This window comes from Thunnus maccoyii, chromosome 5 (genome assembly GCF_910596095.1).
Source record: "Thunnus maccoyii chromosome 5, fThuMac1.1, whole genome shotgun sequence".
In the NCBI taxonomy this organism is placed as follows: Eukaryota; Metazoa; Chordata; class Actinopteri; order Scombriformes; family Scombridae; genus Thunnus; species Thunnus maccoyii.
Genome location: NC_056537.1, coordinates 6,275,300 through 6,299,611, shown reverse-complemented (window position 1 = coordinate 6,299,611; position 24,312 = coordinate 6,275,300). Strand labels below are relative to the sequence as shown.

General features: G+C 39.8%; 1 long non-coding RNA gene across 2 annotated transcripts; it reads right to left on the bottom strand.

The window, feature by feature from the left end:
• Positions 1–10,468: 10,468 nt before the first annotated feature.
• On the bottom strand, positions 10,469–23,895 carry LOC121897983. Of its 2 annotated transcripts, none has more exons than XR_006096317.1 (3): positions 23,830–23,895; positions 21,879–21,940; positions 10,469–11,321 (listed from the first exon to the last, which is right to left on the bottom strand). It is a non-coding gene; the product is annotated as an uncharacterized LOC121897983 (long non-coding RNA). The 2 variants fall into 2 exon arrangements; XR_006096318.1 differs by lacking the exon at positions 10,469–11,321 and adding an exon at positions 11,863–11,949.
• Positions 23,896–24,312: the final 417 nt, after the last annotated feature.

The following is a 24,312-nucleotide window of genomic DNA, read 5'->3' as shown; positions in this document are numbered from 1 at the left end:
ATATGAACACACACGCTGTTCTCATTAAGTCGCTCTCTAAAGCCACTCTGACTCATTCAGTGCATTACGCAACTTCCCATGAGTGCATGACTGTATAGAAAGACTTAAGTATAATCTTATTCCAATGCTCTGTGTGAATGGACCTGATTGTTTCCATTCATATATTCCTAGAGAACAATAACTAAATTTTAAAACGTAAACTGATAATTCACCAGTGGATCAGGGATGTTCAGGAGTGTAGGAGCATTCCCAAAACACTTGCAGTCTGCAGCCACTTGGTGTCATGAGTTGAGTGGCCAACATGTTGGTTTCCAAATCCTCAGCTGGGCATCTAACACTTGGTTTACAAGACTCAAGGTAACAGGGACTTGCTTGGTGGCCATAGATCTGTTTCAAAATGACTTTCCTTTTTCCAATAATAAGCTGGTCAGAAAGGTTTTCCCAGTTGCTGGTGTTTAAAAAACGTTTGTCATTTAGGCAAATATTGTTACCATTATCTTAGACATAAATATAACTTTGAACTGTAGAGTTAAGGCTGTGAAATGAAAGTTTTAGAGACAAAAAAGTTCAGATAATTCCCAAGATTTAGTTTGTTTTTGCAGGGAATATAAAAATGGACACCCATGAAATGACTTCTAGCTTGACAGTAAAGCTCTCCGTGCACTGACATAAAGCCTATTATAAAACTTTTTCCAACAGAGGTATACATAAAATTTTAGATTTCAACCCTTCTACTGTAAGCTTGACACATCACGTAGCTTGGTTGTAGAAAATGCATCATTTCCATGTGGGAACTCACGCCTCCTTTCACAGCATCAATATTTTAGTCCCTCACAAGCCTCTGCTTCCGATCAGCAGTGATGCCATGTTGAGTCAGATGTTTGACTTTAGCAGTCTTAGATCATTGTGCAAAGGCTGTGAGAAGGGTTAGATTTGCAAAAGCAACACAAAAAATATGATACTTCTGTTCAAAAGGCAATGTTTTCTAAGTAATCTTTTCCCATATTCTGTACTTTGTAAAATGACAACATGACTGCAAAGGTTAGTGTGGATGGAGGACCAAAATAGAAAAGAATGTTTTCAGATTTAGTCACGTTAGTGTGGAAATCAATCCCTCCTATGATTTATGACAGTCCTATTAACAGTAAAGGTCACAGGAAGGCTGTGCTTAACGTTACAGCCTTGATGGACCGTTTTCTGCTGTCAAGTTAGGAATCATCCTCCAGGTGTTAAAGTAGGGCTGTTTTACGACCATGTTGATTGCCCTTTTCATTGGCTGTGGCAGCCTTTATTTCTGTCAGGATGTGTTCCTACAGGTCCGTATCAGGGGTTTGTACGCACAATTTAATTATTCATTCCTTTGAGTTACTGACTCATAACCTCAAATTACCTCATTTGATTCATTCGATGATGAATGTGTGCACAATAACTATTCATTTAAGGGAACAAATTATTAATTTGTACAGATCAGTTATATATTTCAATCATACCATCGTTATCACACACCATCCTTTTGTTGCTGTGTGGTCACTGGTCAGTTTCTAAAAAGTTCAAAGGTCACTAAGACCTATAGGGTTGAGCCCGTAATCTGCTGCTTATCAGGTGTGCGTGAAAAGCTCCGCCCCCTAACCCATGGTGACCTTTTAAACTTCCTATACACAGGAATTTTTACAACATGAAAGGTCTGCAGGGAATTCCACAAGTGGCCCACTTCAAATGAGGGCTGTTCTGCCTTAAAGGGCCAAGCATATGACCCCTGGCTCAGAGGTCAAGTAAATAAAGTGTTATGGCAGCCCATGAGGAACAAGACTGTCAGCTTTTAAAGCACTTTGTGCAGTACAGTTTTGCTGACAGGCTTTATAGACTTTGTTTTCCTGTTATTATGTTGTATTTGTTCTGTTCTTTGGTGGCCAACTTCTGCAAGGAAATTTTTTTTTCTGCCGCATATCTTTTGGGCTTTTATTTATATTCTCAGTAAAGCACTTTAGAAAGTGGTGTAATATTTCAATAATATTTATTAATGTTATTTTCTTGTGGTTGTTTTTTCCTTGTGGTTAAACTTTTTTTGAACAGCTATGTGACTGGCTGGGGGGGATGAGATAAGATGATAAATATCATCCTTATGTTTGAGCATTACGCTGAGGTCAGGATGTATTTAGCCTAGCTTAGCATAAAGACTGGTGGCAGGGGGGAAAACAGCTAGCCTGGCTTTGTCCATAATTCAAAACTACATCTACCAACACTGGTATTACTGATGTATTTATACAGTGAAACTTTTTTGTTTAATCAGTGAATAAACAGAAATTTTAGAGGAACTTTTGTGTTGAAACTATTTCTTGACAAATAACAGGGTCCAGCGCTACTCCCCCTTAAATTACAATTTCACAATAGGCTTTAACTATTCCTTTAAATTAATGACACTTGAAAAATAATGGATTAATTCCAAAAGACAAACCTCACTGGAGATGTTTTATGTAGATAATACTTTTTGGCTTATGAGTAACAATATTTTTTCAATACCATTTACCCGTTCTCAGGTCTTTAAGTTATCAAAATACATCATTTGAATGTTGTATGTGATCCTGCTGCATGCACCTGAGAACTAAAGGTTTCCAGAGAGTTGTAGCTGACCAGGCAAATACAAACAACATTTCTGTGATACAAGTCCTCACTAGGGTAAAAATATCCATTTCCTGGATGAATTATTTTTAAAAAAGCTCATGAGAAAGTAGTACACACAATGCACATGCACGCTGAAACATACTTTGCTTTAGTGAGATTTTACTCGTTCCTGAATGGCAGCGTTTGTTAAGCGGTCATGTGAACTGTTGTGGTTAAATTTGGCTTCCTCCCTGCATCCCATGACATCCTTTGAGGGCAGGCGGGCCCAGCTGGGAGGGAGAGGCAGAGGAGAAAACCAGCGTACCACAAGCTCAGGGATAACAAACATGAAGATGCATCTGATCATGGAAAATTTGACAACAACATCTCATGTTAGTGTTCGGTAAAGGCAGGGATCGAATATCCGGAGCGGGGATCAATATATTGACACTCATCAGTGTCAGGATGTGACGGCTCCCTGCTCAATAACCTCTGAGTCAGCATGCCAACTATTCTCGTAACACAGCATGAACACACACAGCTACTGAGCTCTGTTCACATGACAGATTCACAAAGAGGTTCTGCATGCAACTAATGTATCCATAATACATGTAGCACACAAAATTACATGAACTTATGAGTGCACACACAAGCACAAATACACATATATGGTATATGAGAATGAAATCAGTTATATAATCATTGTCTTTGCCAGAAAGTTTGAAATACTGAAAGTTCACGTGTTCACAAATACTTTTGAAGCTAAAAATAAATATGTTGTATCTTGTGTTTTTTAATTCACACATAAACAGAAATGTTAAAATGCTCATTTGTGGTTTTATGGGGTGTCACATGCTGGCAAACAACAGTTTATCCATCCTCAATCTCCTGGAGCTGCACCGTCACAGCACCCAGGTGTTGTTCATGAAGAAATTCCAATATGTAACTGCTCTAAAACCACCACCAAATTGTGTTGTATGTAAATGGTTTTCACATTTCTCTTTATGTATGGATGAAACAAACATGTGAAAAAAGTTCCTTTATTGCAACAAGTCCTCCAAATTAAATGACCAAGTAGGTCGTTTGACCATTTACTCCAGAACGACCCACAGTAGCGTTTTGTGATCAGGCACCTCTATCAGCAGTAATCGGCAGGACAAAATCATTTTTCTGCACTTTCCAAACCGTTACAAATCACACTTAAAAAATAATTATGTTTTATGATGTGACGATGCTGTGGTTACGGTTTGGTTAGGTTTGGATGCAAAAACCACTTGGTTAGGGTTGGGAAAAGATAATGTTTTTTGGTTAAAATGATCATTTGAATGTGGTGTGGGTTAAACTTACTACTTCCTTCAAGTTGGCAAACTTCATCGTCAAGGCAACAGTAAACACCACGACAATCATAGTTATGGTTTTTAAAAAACTGTCCCAACTTGTGGTTGGAAACTTGACACTGTCTGTTGGAAACGGAAAGTGAAAGGCAGTCTCCAAGTTAAAATCTAACCAGCCACCCAACCTGCCACCTCCAAATATGGAAATTTGTCACCTTATATAAACGTTGTCTGAATTGTGCCACTTCTCCCGGTGATACTTACTACAGCCACTAGATGGCGTCTGTCACTCAAACGTAACTATAGGTCGTTTTTGGCGACTGGCATTACGACCTATTGTGTCGTTTTTCTTGGGAGGACTAGCTCCTTTATTGTGATCAAACCTCTTCCCCCTCTTCCTTGTCTTCCTCCCCTCTCACTTCCTGTGTTTTTGTGTCTACCCAGCTCTCATCAGTGTCATGGGACTACAAGGTCAGTCAGTTCATTACCTGGTTGTAAAAGAAGCTCTTGGTGCAACGTGACTGCTGTATCCCTGCAAAGATGAAGAGGCTGGTGAAAGAGCGAGAAAGAAAGGAACAAGACTGAAGAGTCTACAGTCACGCGGTTCTTTGATAGAAAATAATCCCAACAAAAAACTGGTCAGAACTAATTCAACATGTTTTTGCTCTTAATTTGAAGGGGGAAAAAAAGAAAAGTTCTCAGGAAAATATTGAATTTTGGCTGCAATTTTAATCAACACAATCTCAGAAACACTGTTCTCACAACATGACAAGTGATGGACTCCTTAGAAGATAAGAAAAAAATAGGATAATCCACCAGAGTGACAACATTTTGGCCACTTTGCACTTCTTCAGGAGAAATATTTTAGGTCTGGACTCGAGTTTAAGATTCATATTTAGATTACGTTTTTTTTTACACTCTAGGGCTACTTTTAATTGTCCAGGATTGGGTTGCATTTGCTCTTCTTCTTTGCTGAAAGAATGTAATATCTCTTCACTGTTCTGTTGACTGAGTAGTGAACCACCAACTATCCATTCACAACTTCCCAAAAAAGCCCTGTGAACTAAACCCTCCTTTCAGTTTTCTCAGCTTCCTGATCACAAATCACAGCAGAGACAATTTCAAACACTTCATTGTTGCAACTGTCGGTGTCAAGTCCTGGTGGGTTACGCAACCTGCGTAAACCCAACTCTGTCTGCCCGGCACGGCGGATGTGGCGGCTCCTCTCAGCCGGGCCTTGGCATTCTCCGGTTACTGAGTGTGCAGGCGGACAGGTCCTTGTGTGTATCCCTTACACTTGTTCAGGCAGGCAGGAAGTTCCTGTTGACATGAATGAACTGGCCTTTCAATAATGCAGGAGGAGCTCTGGTGAGAACGGCTGCCTCTCTCCGCGGGCCATTACCTCAGCAACTGTCCTGCTTAGGCTGGCCCGAAGGCTTTCTGTGTGTGTGTGTGTATGTGTGTATTTGTGTGTGTGTGTCTCTGTGTGTGTGTGTGTCAGGAGGAAAAAGAAAGAGGAGGAGGAAACAGAGTGTTTGTTTTATGTTAAGTGGATGCATTAGAGCGTCTGTCCACTTTATGTGTGTGTCTTCACTCTTACTCACTATCCTTATCTCATATACATAAACTTACAAGGACAGAAATAATGCACCAAGATAATATTTTATTTTTGGTTTCAATTTAAAAGAATACATTAGGCAGTTTAAAAAAGAGAGGTAATAGGGGCAGCAGAACCAGAAATATCTTTTTAATTCCATGCATTCTTCTTCCTTGTCACCCTACATAACCCACAACGCAATTTGACCGCTGACAGTTTGGTTGTAGGTGTAATGTTCGTAGCGGCTAATGTAGCCACTAGCAGCTATAGCCTGAAGAACAGAGGAGGAGGAGACTACAGAGGTCTGGAAACTTCATTTCTTTCTAACTCCACACCCCCAGATTAGATTTTTTTTTTGTTTTTCCAGCCCTATCCAACATTGCCTTAAGTGACATCATTTGAGACAGATGTCACACAGCTGCCTGGAGCCATAAAAAAGCTTTATTCAACTTTGCAGATTTATCTAAAATGAAAGTAATCCCTGGAGGTAGTGGAATAAGTATTCATGCAGTTTAAAGTGAGAGGGAAATATCTGATTATGCTACCAGTAGGTTGTCAGTAGGTTCAGCCAGCTATGCAACAGCTGTAGTGTTGCATAGATCTACATAAGTATGTATGGTGGTATTTTAGTTAATACAATCAGCAGCAGGTTAGACGCAGTTTAAAATTAGATCAGGGTTGAGGATAAGCATATAGCATGGAGGGTTGATTATATGATGGAGAAGGAATGGAAGGTTCTCATAATTAACATAAGAAAAATCAGTGCTGGACATGAAAACAGTCAAGTCGTGCATTTCTGAGCAATTTAAACAAACCACATTTGTGTTTTATCTTCACGAAACATGACCTCTCCTCACATTTTCTTTGCCAGACTGTACATCAAACAGTCAAACTAGTCCCAACAGGGCCATTGTACTGTAAATGCTCCTTGTTATCTGACCAGACTAAACAAGCCAGACTACACAAACATTCTTCTTACCCATAAAAGCCCAGAGTCGAGCTCTCCCCTCCTCTCAGTACAGCCTCCACACCACACTACACTCCAGCAGCTCTTTTGAAGTCGACCCCCGCAGCTCTCCACCATTAGCAAACCTCCCATCTGCTGTGCCACAGCTACTTCATTACCAGCCTACTGCTGGTGCCATAATAGGAAAGAGAACAGCACGCTAATGTAGCCATGGTGCTTCCTGAGCTGAACCCCCTCACTCCAATTCCAGCTTCTTTAATTAGCTGCTGGTTGTTGGCTTTTTATTGACCTGAAACATCCCTAAAAGGTATTGCTCCAAACCCCTGACTACTATAGCTCATTAAGCCTGCACAAGAGAAACAGTAAAAGTACATAGTCCCCAAAGGATACACTTCGACACTGAGATCGGTTGATGATTCATAGAGAAACAATGTGACAGCGGCAACATCCTCCTCACAAAGTGCTTTGATGAGTAGAAGTACAACTTTTTGTGATTCTAGTGTCACGTGTTGCTTAAATGTAACCACTTGCTTGTGCTTCTCTATGTGATTTCCTTCCTCTCATTGACCTTGGGCACGGGATTTCTACTTAAAAAGACTTAAAAATGTCTTTTTATTTGATTTTATTATTTGTGTTGTGTGATGATTTTCTGCAGTTTGTGACAAATTTGGTATCTGCAGTCAACGTTGATTTCTTCTTACAATGACTACAATCTTTCCTGACAGACATACTTTTAGCTGCCTGAAAAATCAGGTGGTCTCTTGTCTTTCACAGGCCTGAAGCTGGTGGTCATGTTTACATTAAGCATTTCATTTGCATACATAGTTTTGATTGGTTCCTTATTATCTCCCATTGCCTAAATAATGGTGCATGACAATTTTAGTTAATTTCCAGATTCATTAAAGTTATATTTCAGGGAATCTGAAAGCTTCGAACAAACAGCTTTCCCTCCATTTTGATTGAAGTTCTGAGCGTTTCCATTTCCTGAGGGAATTAATGGGTGTGATTGGTTGTCACCAGGTTGTCGTAGGCTGTCGTATCTGTCTGCTCAATATGAGACTTGAGCCAACAGCCGATTAGCTTAGCTTAGCGTAAAGACTGGAACAGGCTCTGTCCAAAAGGTACCAAAAACCCCCCTACCAGCACCTCCAAGGCTCATTAATTAACACGTTATTTCTTGTTGGTTTAATCTGTACAAAAAGTGAAATGTAAGAATGTGTGCAGTGACTTCCTGGAGTCTCCAGTGGTTGTCCGGCAACTTCACGGTGAAAACTCTAGGAAGCCACTGTGCCCGGCCTGGCCAAGGAATCCCACCAATAACATCCCACAAAACCACAAATTGTCGTCTTTACACCTCAGTTTTTGTCATGAGACCACTGCACTCAGACAATGTGGTTTGCTCTGTGGACAAATCTACGGTAAGCAAACTTGAAAATGGAAAATCATCATAAAACTGCACATGATTCCTCTGTACAATGCTGATTATTTGGTGCTGCTTAAATAAACAAAACAGTGTTCACTACATGTGTCTTTTCTGAATATAGGCGACACATATAGTATGTTGACAGCACAATATTCCCAGAGATAAAACATAGGAGTCTTGTTTGTTTTATATCATATACTGGACATCAAACAGTCATGCATAAAAGAAGGAAAGAGAGGAAATACAGCAATATCAAGATCGTGTTCCCATGCAAGGCGGACACGATCCAATCATCATTAAGCCTGATGTTGCAATAAGGTTCGTCGTCCAGTCAATTTAACCACAACATGACCAAACAACTTAAGTTTTGAGTTATGTAGTCACCATTTAAGCTTTTGAATGCACAAGCTACAAGAACATCTGTTTCCCAAATCAGAGAACATTAAGCCTACTACTCATCTATCTGGCATTCAATGTACTGTTCCTCTCTTTCTTGTTTTTATATGAGGGGTTGTAAACAGACAGATAGCCTCTGGCTTTACTGCTCCCCTCCCTCTCCCTCATTTAGTGACTTCCTCTCAGGGTGGCAGTAAAAAGAGTTTTATTCCTCATTATTCCTCTGGTTTGTTGTAGCTCCAGACAGCAGGATCAAGTTGAGGTCAGCCAGGTTCTTGTTTGCCTTCAAGGGGAGGTTAGTGCGTGCCGTCTCTGCTGCTGCTGCTCCAAACCTCCTCGTGTAGATTTTTGCGCAGTTATTGGTTGATTGGAGAGATCGCATGCTGAGATGCTTTGATGTTGGTTTCAGAGGTGAAAAGTATAGAACACTTAGACACAATGGGAGTGTCCTTGTTATGATTCACTTTTATGAAGCCATAAGCTGAAATGTCAAATGAAGTTTATGTTAATTAGGTCAGTGCAGTGCTGCTGAGAATCGTGGCAGTCAAAATCCAACCAAGGTAATTAAGTTACAATTAAATGTACAGTATTTATATAGCAACATGTATATAGCAATGCAGCTAAAAATGCATTACATTAATAGAGAAATACTGGAAAAAAACAACAATTAAATCAAATTAAAGAATTTAAGAAACACCTGAAAAGAGGTGTTGGGAAATTAAAAATAAAGTAGCAATAATTCCAAAATACATAATAAAATAGAATAAAGTGTACCTAATAAAATGACAGTGGAATAGTAATAACAGATAAAAACCGAGGCTGAAAAGAAGAGATTTTAACATACAAGTGAATACGCAGGTTGCCTTTTCCTCATCTGTCACCTGAGTGTGCTACATCACACCTCAGTGCTGAGCTTGTGGTTTGTTTATGACGCCATTTGTCATGTGATTCCACACAATTTCCTCTCCAGCAGGGTCACAGCGGGGTCATCACAGCACATATGTACACTAGCTGAAGTCTGAAATCTCACCGGTCGTTGAGCACAGATGACACCGTTGCCTGACTTCTCTCTCCACCTTCTGAATCACCACCAAATTACTGCATTACTGAACTTTTTCGAGCACTCTTCAAGCATCTATATTTAGACATTCGCTGCTTTATTTGCCCACTTTGCCCAGTGCACAATCAGTCTGTAAGTATGAATAATCACAGCTCTCCATCTGCATGTTCTGTAATTGAATCACAACTAAAAATCTTCCACTAATCATGCAGGCATAACTTTTAAATCGCTCAGAGCACTACTTAAAATGATCCAGTTCATGTCAGGCAACTTAGAGTTATTTTAAAAAAGGTTACAGTTGTTTTTTTTGGCCAAGTGTCAACTGACAGTGTACTCACCTCAAAGACATGAACGCACTGTTGACACCTGAGTCGAATTCCTGTTTTGTTCTTGTTACAAAAGCATTCGGAATGAAGCATGAAGAGACAAGAGAAGGCATAATGAGACGTCTCACATGTGACGATGTGAGTAGGCACGCGAAAATGTTCGTCAGTGCCAGGCACCATTCAGATTCTCTCGCTTTGGCTGAGATCCAGAGACCTTCAGTATCCTGTTTTACAGTGTATGACTGTGTGTGACTGTGTGGGTGTGTTTGCACATGTATTTTTGTGATGTGTGTGTGTGCATGTCTTGTAAAGCACTGGGGGTCTTTATGATCAGGGGATGGGGGGTGTTGTGTTCATTTAATGTTTTCACTTTGTTTCACAGTTTAGGTTTGGTGGAGCGATTTTTGAGTGGAACTGTGATTAAGAGTCAGCTGTACAAATCTACTTGACTTGCACCTTTATGTGAGTGGGTGTTTTTTCCCTCCCCCCTTTTACAAAAGTGCGTGTGAGCAAAAGTACGCTCCCCTGCGAAAAATAAGATCTTTTGTTTTTTTTACAGGAGCAGGAGGTGTAACAGAGGAGAAAACATAGTCCCTGTATGTCAGCAAGTGTGTGTGTGTGTGTGTGTGTGTGTGTGTGTGTGTGTGTGTGTGTGTGTGTATATGAGAGAGAAAAATCGAGTGAGCAGCAGTGATTAAGACTACTCACACTAAGCTGGCAAATTTTGCAAACTGTTTGCATGTAAAAGATCTGCATCCACAGAAGTCGTCCATTCACACTGAAACAAAACTACAAAACTGTGCACCAACATGAACTCATAATTCAGTTGTTCTCTTAAACACATTTTTTCTTTTTTCTGTTGAGCGACAACTGAACAAGTATTAAACAAAAAAAACAAACACAGGCCGTCAATGCTATCTGCTAATCACACATGCAACAGTAATTTGTGCACAGCTGCAGTGCAAAGCCAATCAAATGGAGTACACAAACAAAATAAACATAAATCATAATCAGCCATGTAAATACAGTTTGAAAAAGAATTCTTACCTTAAGGTCCACTTTTTATGGAGCTTTCAACCACATCTCACAGCAGTTCTAGTTTGCCCATGGCTATATTGATTTTTAAAATCATGGATCACATAAAGGATTAGAGTTAACTTTACTAAAAAAAAAAAAGTTATAAACCAGCATTACATGCTCTTTTTTTTTTTTAATAAATTGTTTTCCTCCTCCACACTAAAATTCAAGGCAACCCTTTTTAGATTTATCCACTGTGAATAGCAGATTTTGAGTCTGCAAAAAAAAAAAAAAAAACCCAATGGCTTAGTGTTGATGGACGGCCAAAAAGAGAGAAAAAGTATTTTCAGATTCAGCCAGCTCGGTGTGGACACAGTCTGGGAGCGCAGGAGTGTGATCTACACTCGTCAACACCTCTCCCCTCTGCCCGTGTCATGAACCCCAGATCTGTGCGATATGGCAGCTGGCAGACCTCTCAGCGGCACATCACCGACCTGCCCACCTGCAGTCCACACATTCCTGCACCTAGAACCTCTCTTTCACCTCCTGTTTTCTCCTCCTCCTCAAACCTGCTTCTCCGCTCAGCCGGGACTCCGCAACCTGTTTGTGCAGAGCAGAGAATAATGAACTCATGATCACACATGATCTGTATATATACCGTAAAAATCGCTAGTCCTGATCGCTCACCTGGATCTCCTCTTCTATACTTTATGATTAATGAAAGCAACTGAAACAGTTTCATAATAACTGTGTGTGATTTCTGAACTGACTATATTCAGTCTAAAGGCCTTTGACAGCAACAGCTAACAAAAATTTAATTTGGCCTCCTGTTCAGCCTTGGAGAACAAGAAATCGGCTTGGCAGGTATCAGTTAAAATTGTAAATGGTGTAAATTATAAATCTTAAAGCAGAAAGTTTAACTGACATCTAAAATCTGTGTGCAAGATATTTTAAACAGAGACAATTATGATTCATGCAACAATACTGGTGAAATGAACAAAACAATGCTGCTTTTTATATGGATCAAATGACAACATGTGAAGTGAAGGGTGCCGTTCGCAGTGATGAACCCACAGAGAATTATCACCCGACTCTCCAGTTCCTCTCAGCTCTGTGGAGCGTTTTAGCATCTTTCAGCTCATTGTTTTTGGTTTTCCAAACGGCACCTTCACTGTTTTGGTTCTTTTCCAGCTCTCTCATCAACTTCATTTCCAGCTGTAGCAGGCAGCTGTTTTCAGGGGGGGAAAAAGCTCTGATAAAAACACTGCACAGTCACAACAAATGCAGACAAAGTTAGTGAATAGCTTTGAATATAGTGAAGCATTTAGCAGCTTAAGAGCGACATTTAAATCAGGAGTTAGCGAAGACCAAAACAGAGCTAAAGGGAGGATGAATACTGGACATTTGCCAGGTCACATGACTCGGAATGAATAACAGTGTTGTTCCATACATACTAAATGTGTAATTTGCCAATTGTTTGCAAATATGTTCACTATAACATCTCTATAAGGTGATAATATGACAGTGTTGTGTTTACAGCTTTTTGTATAGTGGCCAGAAAATCAATACACTTTAATCAATGCAGATTTTAAAAATGGATGGCAATTAAAAACCTCTCCTCTGTTGGGTAGGCTGATAAGATGGTGATGCACATGTGTCAAGATACATAGAATAATGGACTCATATATTGGAACACCTTCTTGTACACTTAAGTGCTTACTTGTTCTCAGTACATCTTTCACAAATTTCACACATTGCCAAGAAATAAGGGTTTATATTTGAAACAAGATCAAAAACAGCTGATTAAACAGCTGATTCAAGAAACACCTTGATTTGCAAGTTTTTTAAAACTTATTTTAAGATTGTAAGATATCATATTTGTTTCATATATTTTACTATTAGTGTAAAGGTTAGTTACACTATTGGCATTGTTGTGGGGCCAATTCAAACAATAATACAATATTAAGGACATATTATTTCTTGCTCTGATAGAACTTTAGTTTGTATATAGCTGAACACAATGAGCACAATTCATATCTAAGGGGAAAAAACGAACCACTTTTACAGTTAAGTGATCATTCCGGTCTCTTCACGGCAATGCAGAAAATATGTTGTCAAGTGTTTTCAGCAGTGCTAAGCCGTTTCACAGAATCATTTTCAATAATCTTACTATTAATTATTATGACTAGTCTTGCATGCTTATAGAGAAAATGACGGCGTATAATCGCAGAACAAAGTGTGACACCATCCCATTACGTAATGGTGCACTGCAAAGAATGTGAAGTACATTGAGTACAGCCTTGCCCCTGCTTTACTGCAGGCCCGTTGTCTGTTTTGACATACTTTCACAACGTTAATCTTACTCCTCCATGTGTTACACAGTGGGGAGGCTACAACCCATGGCTAATCTTGGCAAGAATATAGACAGACGTATTAACAGCAGGAGGGAATGTACTCAGTGTAATGGTATATAAACCCTTAACAAGAACAGAGGTTTCTTTGAGTTTACTTAGTCATTATAGCTTTTGAGTCTGGTGGTTTTACTGTGTCAGGGACATGAGGTTCTCTGTTGAAAGGGTTGGGTGTAACCAGGTGTAAATGAAATGTATGCAGCACACGTTTTATTCATCTGACAGGACAGAGTTCTGCAATGGTTTCAACAAGCAAGATGGTGTCATAAGCCAAGAGCTCGTCCTTAAAACAGACTCATGTTCTAAGCTTTACATTCACCCAATAACCTCAGGTTACTGGACTTTAACATGGGAGATCACTGTTCATTTTCCTTTTCCAACCTCAAGTCAATATTTGTTTCTTTTAAACTATGACCATGATCGTCCCCTAACCGTAATCTCATAGTTTTTTATTGTCGCCATGAGGGCGAGGGTTCCCAAACCTTAAAGGATGGGTTCACAAAAGTTCAACTCTGTCTTAAAACAACTGTCAGGTACCCATATGAACATTGAAACTGGTTTTGCTCGCTATAATCATTCCTCCTGTCAATACTGATCGTTAGAAAGTCCCCTCCAAATGAGCTTACAATTGAAGTGGTGGTGTGTGACAAGTGTGATGAAATCCACAGTCCTAATTTTGACCCAAAATTTATTTAAACTTAATCTGAAAATAATATGAGGCTTTAACAGTCGAGTTAGTCAAATAAAGTCTTTTAGTAAAAATGTCTGTCTCTGTGTCTCAACAGACAGTGTTTTCCTATTGAGCTGCAGTGAAAGGACTGTAACGAAAAGAGGGCATTTGGCACTAAAAAGACTTTAAAAGACTTGATTTGACTCATTTTTAAATACATTTTTGCACAGAGGGGGAGCTGTGGATTTTGTCCCCCATCACCTATATTGAAAGTGCATAATGAGGGGATCTCTTAATGGTCAGTATGAACAAAAGGAATGATTACAGCAAGAAAAACGTATGTAAATGTTCATTCGGGCACCTGACTATTGGTTTAAGACTTGAAAAATTCTTGGAAAATCCTTTAATGAAGTAATAATTTTAACCAAAAACCAAACCATACCTAAACCTAACCAAGTTTTTTGTTTGTTTGTTCACTCTGGTGTGCATGAACCAACGATGTGTTTTGCTGTTTAATTTGGAGGTCTTGTAAGGAACACATGCTCTGGTCGTCACTCTTAAAAGACCCAAATCTGTGACTTTATTATGGTTAAATGATCAAAGTACACCATGCAGAAGTATAATTGTACAAGGGTTACTACAAACAGTTGTCAACTTTCAGTTCATTGTTAGAAAACAACAACTCGGCAACAACACTAGTCCTCTCTTTATTCAACCGATACGTTTTTGGCACAGGGAACTTTCAGTTCATTAAAAGTGATCATTGTGTTTACATTGACTGTGGCAGATGGTGCTGGCAGCATGGTGTAACTCTTTGTTTTCCTTATTTAGTTTCTGTATGAAATGTTTACATAATAAACTACTCTTTACATTCATATTTAAGTATCTCTAAACAGACATTTTGGGAAATATGCTCAACAGTTTGATGAGAAAAGAAATATCAGTGCCATGTGTTTAACCAAGCTTTGCCCACATTATGAAAACATGAGGAAACTGCTAGTCAAGCTCCATCAAATGGTCCCTCCAACCTTCAAACTGTCTTTAATTTTGGATCCTGCGTATTTTACAAGAGTAGAAATAAAAATGAGACATGCAGACAGCTTAAAATTTTGCCCACTTACATAAATCTGAACAAAATCCAGTCATTCACCAGGTGTCAATGTACTGGTGACTGACTTACTGGCCTACAAACTTCTCCAGCTGTTGGAAGCCATATCAATCTAATGATAATGATTTTCTCATCTAACATCCAGTAAAAAGAAAGTATGTTTTTCTTTTTCTTCTTTGCGTCTTCAAGATTAAGCTCAAGACCACTGCTATTTCTGTATATCTCTACATTCATGCACCGCTGCAGACACTATTTACTTAAATCCTCCTTAGAGGGAACATTTATAACCCTGTCACATAAACTTAAATAGACCAGACTCTATTCAGCTCCCCTCAGCCATGACAGAACAGCCACCACCCTTTATCTGCCCATCTCCCTCATCGAACTCTTTCTCTATGTCAAACTCAAAAGCTGACCTCTTAACCCCATGGTGACCCCGCCGCCCCCACCAGTGGCAGTCTGAATGGACCACAGGAAAAACGTCGCCTCACAGCCTGCAGGAAGCCCCTGACCTTTAACCTCACCACCTCTCTTTAGGGTTTTTTTTTTTTCGCACTGGGAGGTGACACTTTTCCACACCATTTGAACTGGTACTCCCATCAGCACTCCTGTGTTATTCTCTGCTAACACAAGACCCGTAGAGGCAATGCAGCCATTACACTTCCACTATTTCACAAGTTAACTCTCAACAGCAAGTCAATTTTGAAGTGTAAATTGCATTTTTTTCCCCCAAATGAACCCTTAAAAGTAGCTTGTTATATCCCAAAGTGCTTAGAAGAGAATATACTGACTTTTACAGTGGTTCAGTGGTGCAGCAGACAGTATATGTGATTTCAGATCCAAAGATTTGACTCTTAGCATGCATGAGTAAGCAAGTGATTGGTGAATCTGACCACTAAGTCTGGCCGTCCCTGTGTGGTCATTCCTCATGAAACAACCCTTAACCCCAACTGGTCTAGGGTCAGACTTTATCAAATCAGTGCCAAGTTACTGCTTGTTACTACTCATGTCTCCTTCATAATCTCTTTCATGGTGGCATTTATGTCATTATTGATGTAGTGTGAGGTTGGACACAATGAAAGTGGTATAAGCGAGGAGGTTTGGTCTCTGCATGTCATTCAAAGACAGATTATTGTTCTTAAACACACACTGGCTAAACTCTGACCTTCCAGGTTACAAGAGGTTCCCTCTCAAGGAATGCCAAACCAACTTCAAACTGCTAGTGGTGATGAAACACGTTGTCTTGCTTCTGTTCAAAGTTGCATTTGAAAACTCCCAAATATTACCGCCAACAGTCATCTGATGGCCTACATTTATGTTCTGAATGTGCTCAAGTGAGCAGTTGAAAGGCAAAGAAAACCAACAAGCTAACCATCCTTATCCCACAGTAATTACTCAAAAAAAAAAAGAAGTCTGATGTTGTCAGTCTGTGTTTTCCTTCCTACAAAGTTGGTAGCAAACAAAATTAAGAAGGTAAAGAACCCATCATGAATGGGTGACATTATGGATTCAATCAGCAACACCCAGTCTCTCATTTCTCTTTGACAGTCTGCTGCTAATTTGTCATGTTTGAATGTCTTAGCGGACACTGACAAAGGTCAGCTAGTGCCAACAGCGCCAGACAGACACAGTCGACAAAAACTACAGGCAAGGGTCAGTCACAGATTCTCAACGGCAGCCAGTGATCAACGGTTGCCTTGAATTGTCATGTCCATAACAGCTAAGCAACTTGTTATCTTTTCATTTACAAATTTCCCCTATTCTCTGATAACCTCTTCCAATCTAAGTCAGTTTCTCTCATTGTAATTCAACTTTCTCTCACAGTTGTAAATACAAAAACAACAGCAGGAAGAAAAGGAACCTCACTGGGTAGCAGGGAAGGGAGGATGGAAAGAGAAGGAGGAAGGAATGGAAAAACAAGGATTACTGCCCTGCATTGTCCTGCTGCTAATCCCTCCTCTACTTCACACAAAAACATTTGACACCTTTCAGTGGCTCAGCCTAACACTTCCAGTTACTCCCACACACTCAGGGTTACACAAACTCAACACAAAATGGAAGCACGCATTCACATGCTCGCAGATTCAAAGTGTTTCCTCGTTCTGTCCGCTCTGCTTCTCAAACAGCATGAAATCTGCCGTTCATTGGATGTGGGGGCTCTTCGTCGGTTACACCCCCACTTCTCCTTCCTCCTCGCTTTCATCCATTCTCCAAGGCCCCACCCTCCCTTGGGGCCCCATAAGGCCTTTGTGCAGATCGATGGCCTGTGGCTAGCCTAGAAGTAGGGTTATACAGAGTGCACCATACTCACTGGTGCAGGATTTTCAGAGAATATTCAAATCACATTTCTTCTGTTAAAGTGAATTAAGCTTCCTGTGTGGCTAACTAGCTGAAAAACCACATAATCCCAGTCATGGATGAAATATTCAGAGTCTTCAGAAGAAGAAGTTGATGGAAAGTCCTACATTTAACGAAAATACTTCAGTAGAAGTACAGAAGTATTATTAGCAAATTGTACTGTGTCTAAAGAACAAGACTGGTGTATATTTTCTCTAATTGTCAACAAACCCCATGAAAAGCTAGCTTGGTAAGATCCTCTGTGTCATAGACCTTCACTGTTGCCCAAAAAACTATCAAAAACATTTCAGTGAGCCACACAGTTGCACTGACTTTTGAGTCAATCCCACATACAGCGTTATGCTGCCATAAATACTCCCCAGAGCACCAGATGTGTATTAACCGGCACCTGAAAATAGTCCACAACAAATACACTATTTACTCCTGTTTGAGTGCTGTTTTCTAAAAACTACAGTGCCCAGCTGTTTTAGGAAATCACTGAAATTAGCAGTTTTTCAAAGTGAAACTATAGAAACTGTGACCTTTTTGTAAAGATTTTTTTTTCTCTGTATGAACAAATAGGCTTGAGGCTGAGTCCACGAGACGGAAAGTATTGAGAGATGGACCGATGCACAAGTACTCATCAGGCAGCAGAATGGTCACTTTCATATGATTATATTGCTGAATGATTGTAACTACTTTCTATAACATTAGATAGTCTATAAGAATGCATTTTATCTTATTCAGTGATCATATGTTAAAATCTTAATCTGCAAAGTACAGCTGTCAGATAAATGTAATGAAGTAGGTGTAGAAAGTAGAATAAAATGTGAAAACTAACACTGAAGTACATCTCGGGGGTACAGTACTTATCTATGTTCCACTACTGCATGATCCTAATAGTTTTTCATTCACTAAAAATGTACTGTTGTGCTTCACTGCATGGCATGTTTTGTAGTTTGGTTTTCAGGAGTCCTTCGTGCTATTGGGAATTGTGTTAAATTCAATTGGTTGTCAATTAAAGAGAGGGCGAAACCTCTTTGGCTCATAGCACAAAATCCCTGAGAGAGAACTGATAGTTAAAGGACCTGGTTGACAAAAAGCCAAACAAGAAACAGATGCGTGCCACCTAATACCTAATACCTAATCCTCATTTTAGATATTTAAAATACTGGATGAATGTGAAATGGTTTGACAAAGCACTCCGAGGTTCCTTGCACCCTGTCATGAATGTTATCCTGCTTTTCTCACGTTTTCCTCACTGCGTGGGGTGACTTTGCAGGTGAGGTGCGACCTCAGCAACCTTTTGACTCACACGCTTTCCCCTCCTTCTCATTTGGAAAGAATGTATTTTCAGTTCCTTATTTCCTTTTCATTGCCCCTTTCTCCAGCGACCCCGCCCCCTCGATGCCCCCTCCTGGGGCAGTTAAAGTGCAGCTGTCGCTCTCAGCTCTCCATTATCCGGCCTTAGGGGTGAGCAGAGCAGGGGCAGAGAAGCAAAGGAGTGGAAAAAAAAAGAAAGGAAAGTATGGGATGATATTTAAGCATTTCTGGGAAGCCGTGGGTGTAGTCCGGGATTACTTGAACAGGTGTTACCCCAGTTTAATTTCTGCCCTGCTCTCCTCCACTTCCTTTATAAAATGTAAAAAAAAAAAATTAAATATCCCAGAGAGGAGTGCTACACATACAGTATACTGTAAAAAACAAGGAACCAGGCAATTTGTTTGCAGGGTTAAACCAGTATATCGATAATTTTGTGGAGCTTTAGTTTTCCTTTCCAGAGGTTTTTCTTCTTATATGTAAAAAGTCCAGTAATATTTACAGGTTAGTCTGTGTAACATATGACTGTGTGTTCAGACAACTGGTGACAAAGCAACAGGCTACAAGTCATTCTCAATGGAAGCTGGTGACATGAAGCTACAAACTGATGCCCGACACTTGTCGCTGCGTGACAGGCGTGACGCACTACAAATCAAAGTTGAGCTGTCCTCAACGCTTTTTCAGCGCTCTGATGATGCGGTGAAGCATCAACCAATCATATGTTTCTGTTTCAGCATTTCTACTCCCCTTTTCTCTCCACACAATTCCTGCTCTGTTCTATAGATATAGACATGATGCTATTTAATGGGACCTTTAAGTTAAGTACAGCTTCAAATGTGAATATTGTTTCTAGGTTTTGATTTAGGTTTATTTGTCCATATTATTCCAAGAACATACCTGAGTGAATAATGTTGCAGGAATGATATGAAAAGTTTCTGTGGATGGTTTGATACTTTTTTTCTACCCAGAAAACCTCTTCCATTGGGATCAATTGTAGTGACATAATTACACGCAGGTTTCTCTGTATAGAAAGAAACTACTGACTTTTTATAACCACATTTTAAGCCGACAGAGACTTTAAACTTATTTTAGGAAAATCAGTCATCTACAAGATTTAAATTAAGTTAAATTAATTTTGGAATTTCATTCACAGATATTACATTTATTAATTTTTATTAAATGAAATAAAGAGTAAATAGCTTAGAACATTGTGTTTTTGTCTGTCTATCACCCAGTCAGCTACAGAAGGTTTTTTTGTTGGTAGCTACAGGAGGTAGAATAGGATTTTTAGTTATTGTATTATTTGTTGTAAATCTGTGTTTGAAGCATATAAACAAATTATTTTCATTTCTATGACTTTACATTCATTCTTAGGGCATTATTATTATAATACTGCTGCTCATTCCCACCACGGCTGCTTGTTAATTGATCAAATTAATTGATAGCACATCAAGCTGCTGCCGGTGTTCGTGCTCTCTCTCTGTTCGGGTCGACCGCATTTTGGATGTTGTTGTTATGTTCGGGTCTATTCTGTTTGGGTCTGGCTGTGCTCGGGTCCCCCTCGGGTCAGGTCTCTCTTTTTTGAGAATTAATTTTTGGGTTCGGGTAGGTTTTCTATGGGTCCGTTTCAGGTTGGGTCCAACATTTTGGACCTGTGAAGACCTGTAGTTCACTTTCCAGTCTTTTGTTTCCTCCATTATAAAACAACAGTAGCGACAGCAGGCTAACGTGGCTGATAATCACTCCACTAGCCATCTACTTTACCTTGACCAGAAGGAAACCACCATGTAAACTGAACTCTGTTCACCTGTCAGTCTGTCGGTTCACCCGCCATCCTATCCATCTCACTCCTCAGGATCAATTTGGCTGAGTTGAACGAGGGGTCAAGGCAATTTAACACTCCTTCTCCATTGTAAAAAGGGGAGAGGAGGGGTCAGGGCCAGGCAGGTGGCAGTCAATTTTGCAAGGACTGTCTGCATTCCTGCATGTGTGTGTGTGTGTGTGTGTGTGTGTGGGTTTGGGTTTCAAGGAGGGACAGTTGTCAGGAAACAGAACACTGTCACTGGTAAACATCATCATAAAATGGATTGTTCTGTATGGATCTGTGTGTTTGTGTGCTCTTGTACTTCTATTTTTGTGAGGACCAATTAGACTGCTAGACCTTGAGAGTGATGACATTTTGGCAGGTCCTCACTTCTTCAAAGGCTTGTTTGACAAGCCTTGGTGATATTCAATATCTTTCTTATAATTATCTTTCTTATAATAGAGCCATACTGTTGTACTGGATGACCACTGTAGCTTATTTTGACTCAGTCTACATTCACCACCCTGCTGCTGTAAATACTCACTAGTCTCCCAAATGTGTATTAACCTGTGGCTGAAAATAGTTCCCATCTTCCAGGATGAGGGCACGAGGGGTCACTGAATAGGTTGATGAGAATGAAGATGATGTGAATCATATGCTATGGCCTTCACAGTCACCAGATCTCAACCCAATTGAACACCTCTGGGAGATTTTGGACTGACGTGTTAGACAGCGCTCTCCGCCACCATCATCAAAACACCAAATGAGGGAATATCTTTTTGAAGAACGGTGTTCATCCCTCCAGAAGAGTTCAGAGACTTGTAGAATCAACGCCAAGGCTGAGGAACACCATTTTATATTGCTGTAGAACTGAATTTACTGAGTTAGTTTTCTGACTTTATAACTTTTCCATACTTGCGCTACTGTTACAAGTTTCTCTTTCCTGTTGAAAATAGAATGCCTGACAAATAAGCTAAAAACCAATAAAACTAAACTAAATCATTATCCTGCAGCTAATCCTCACTTGTGGAACTTGTCACAAGTGAAAATTACTTGAAACAAGGTCCACTGTTCTACAAAAGTTATATTTTGCTGATATATTTGTAGGTTTAAAGGTGTACTCCCATGTGTGTGCCTCACTATGTGCATGTTTGTGTTGCTATGATTATGTGTCCACAACTTGTGTGTGTGTATATGTGTATGTGTGTAATTTAGCCAGTAAATGTTAGTCATTAGTGTTGGTCTCCAGGAACCGAGAAGGAAGGAAGCAATGCAACAACCAGCCTTCTAGGGTTTCATGGTAATCACCAGTGCAATTATGTGCAAGTATGAACACACACACACACACACACACACATGCACACCTAACCAGCACCAAGATGGATTATGGTTTATTTCATTGTGTGTTCATGAGTGGCTTTCCTTCTGCATTTGCAATCTTCCTCCCACGAGGAAGGATGTGGAAGAGGATGTGTTTCATTGAGAAAAAACTGCACACATAACCTACCTGTAGGTGGAGGTGGGGGGTCGGGAGTCCACTTTCACCCATGAGGATACTCGATCGACGGTCTGTGAATGGGCAGACAAACACATGATGTCTGAGCTGGTGCTCTTTCCTGATGTAACAGATGGCTCAACCCACTTACTTCCCTTGTACTGGATATGTATTATAGTGTCATGTACTGTAGCTGCTACGTGCCTGTGACTGTGTCTGAATCAGTATCCCCGGTGTACCATTTACCAGATGTCTGATAGTTATATGGTACCACTTTCAAATAAGGCATTTTACATGTATTAACAGCTTTAAAGATCAGTAATAAGCCATTACAGGAACAACTTTTGGGTTGCCAGGTTGGTTTGGTGGTTGGGGAAAAATCCTAAATTCTAAATAACCTGATTGTGTTTTTCGGATGCTCTGCAAGTGGTCAAACTGTCTGATGGAGAGGCCTTTCTGTAAGATGAATTAAAGTTAACTATTTTGTAATATATGCTTTCTTTCCGAGAGTGAGATAAGACCATCTGAAAAGCTGTTTCACCCTGCTCCCAGTCTTTCTGCTATCCTCTCATTTAATTCTCAAAAAGAAAGTAAATAAGGTTTTTTTTAAAGATGCAGTTGAAAGAAAATTATGCCGAAAGAAAATACATGCCATTACATTGTGTTCAAAGTCTGTCCATGAGCTGTAGCAAAACTTAATGAGTTTTAAACTTGAGAAAAACTCTTAGACATTATTTCAGTGAACAACTGTTTAGTACCACTAACCAGCTTAAGGCTGCATTCAGACCAAATCCGGCAATGTGGTACTATCATGCAGGGTTCTGTGGAAGTGTGGATGTGTCACTACATGGCCCAATTATATGTGTGACATATCTGATCGTAGCACAAGTAGAAATACTAACCAGGAATTCTAACTTGCAGCCCGATACAACCTCAATAACCTCGAGCGCATAGCGATTTACATCTTTGCACTCCCTCATGACAGGGTTGTCATGGCGGTGATGAGTCTCTCTTCCATCTTCACAGTTCCTTGGTAAATAGCGGAATGCTACAATGCTACATGGTAAACAAGATTTTTCTTTATGTGGTCAGTCTGATTGCCCGCCTACATGATTGGCCATCGTAGCGCCTTGTCAAATGACATCATGTTGCGTTCCGATAAAAGTTGAGTCTGGTCCAACTTTTTTGCCGGATGAACGCTGTGGTATTTTGCTGAAGCCTGTGCAGTCCCTACCCCGCAGTGTAAACACACTGCCCCCATTCAAATTAATGGGAGGACAGCCGTTTTTCAAGCATTGCCGTATTTGGTCTGAAAGCATTATTGTGATACAAGTCAAGTTTATTTGTAGAGCACAGTATCATTCAGAAGCCATTCAAAGTGCTTTACAGAGTGATAAAACAGTTAAAAAAAATTGGTTAAGAGATAAATTAAGCTTTATTTGATGAGTTTCATGAACACTCAGCAGAATGTTCATGAAACTCATCATGACTGAAGAATTCATGGGTATAAGTCCCAGAATACATTAACAAATAATTTGTCAACATTAACAAAGCCATCAGCTGCAACATAGAGAAGTTATATGTCTTATTATAAAGTATTACTATTTGACTTCATTGCAGACAGGAAAGTGATTAAATAATTTCTTGCAACCTCCTCTTTTCTTTTTGCTGAAGTAGCGAAGCAAACTGAACTCATACTCAACTATCAATGAAAACTGAGCTATCCTGTGGCACAGGAAAGCAGAAATTCAGTGGATTCATTCCCCTTAACATGTTTCTTCATGTTTTTTGAGAACTCATGTTACCAAAAGCCTCTTTCCATCAGCATAATATAGCAACAGTTTGCTAAATCTGCTTAAATCCCTCTTTGCTTGGAGGTTTAACATGTCTGGATTCCGGTGGAAGAGGCGCGCCGTTGACACAAAGAGGATATTGATTTCAGAAGGTTTCCTTTTCCTCTTACCTTTCACCTAAGTGTCAGTCCGGCAGACAGAGGCCCACAGGCTCGGTGTCGGAGCCCAACGTCAGACTTCGCCCCAGTTACAAAGAGAAACAGCAGGTCAGAGGTTGTAGAGTTTCTTTTCAACTGAAACCCTGGAGCCAGCGTGTCTGGCTGATGTAGAATCAGTACAGGAGTTGTTTCAGTAAATGTGGGTCTAACATACGGTAATGTGTATGTGGAATGTTAGCAAGTCTGGTTTTGGGTTTAGAGTTTCACAATATCATACAAACTCATCGTCCCTGTCTGAAATTCATCATTCAGGGTCTGATAAAAATATTTGCTCTGTAAAAAAAGTGTTTTTCCTCATGCAAGGATTCAGATATCAGTATTCATTTATAACACATTTTTGTTCACCCTTTTCTGTTTTAAATGTCATGAAATTTAGTTTTTGTGCCTCAGAACACCTGCAGTTTGCACTGTTAGCCAACATTTACTGATTGAGTT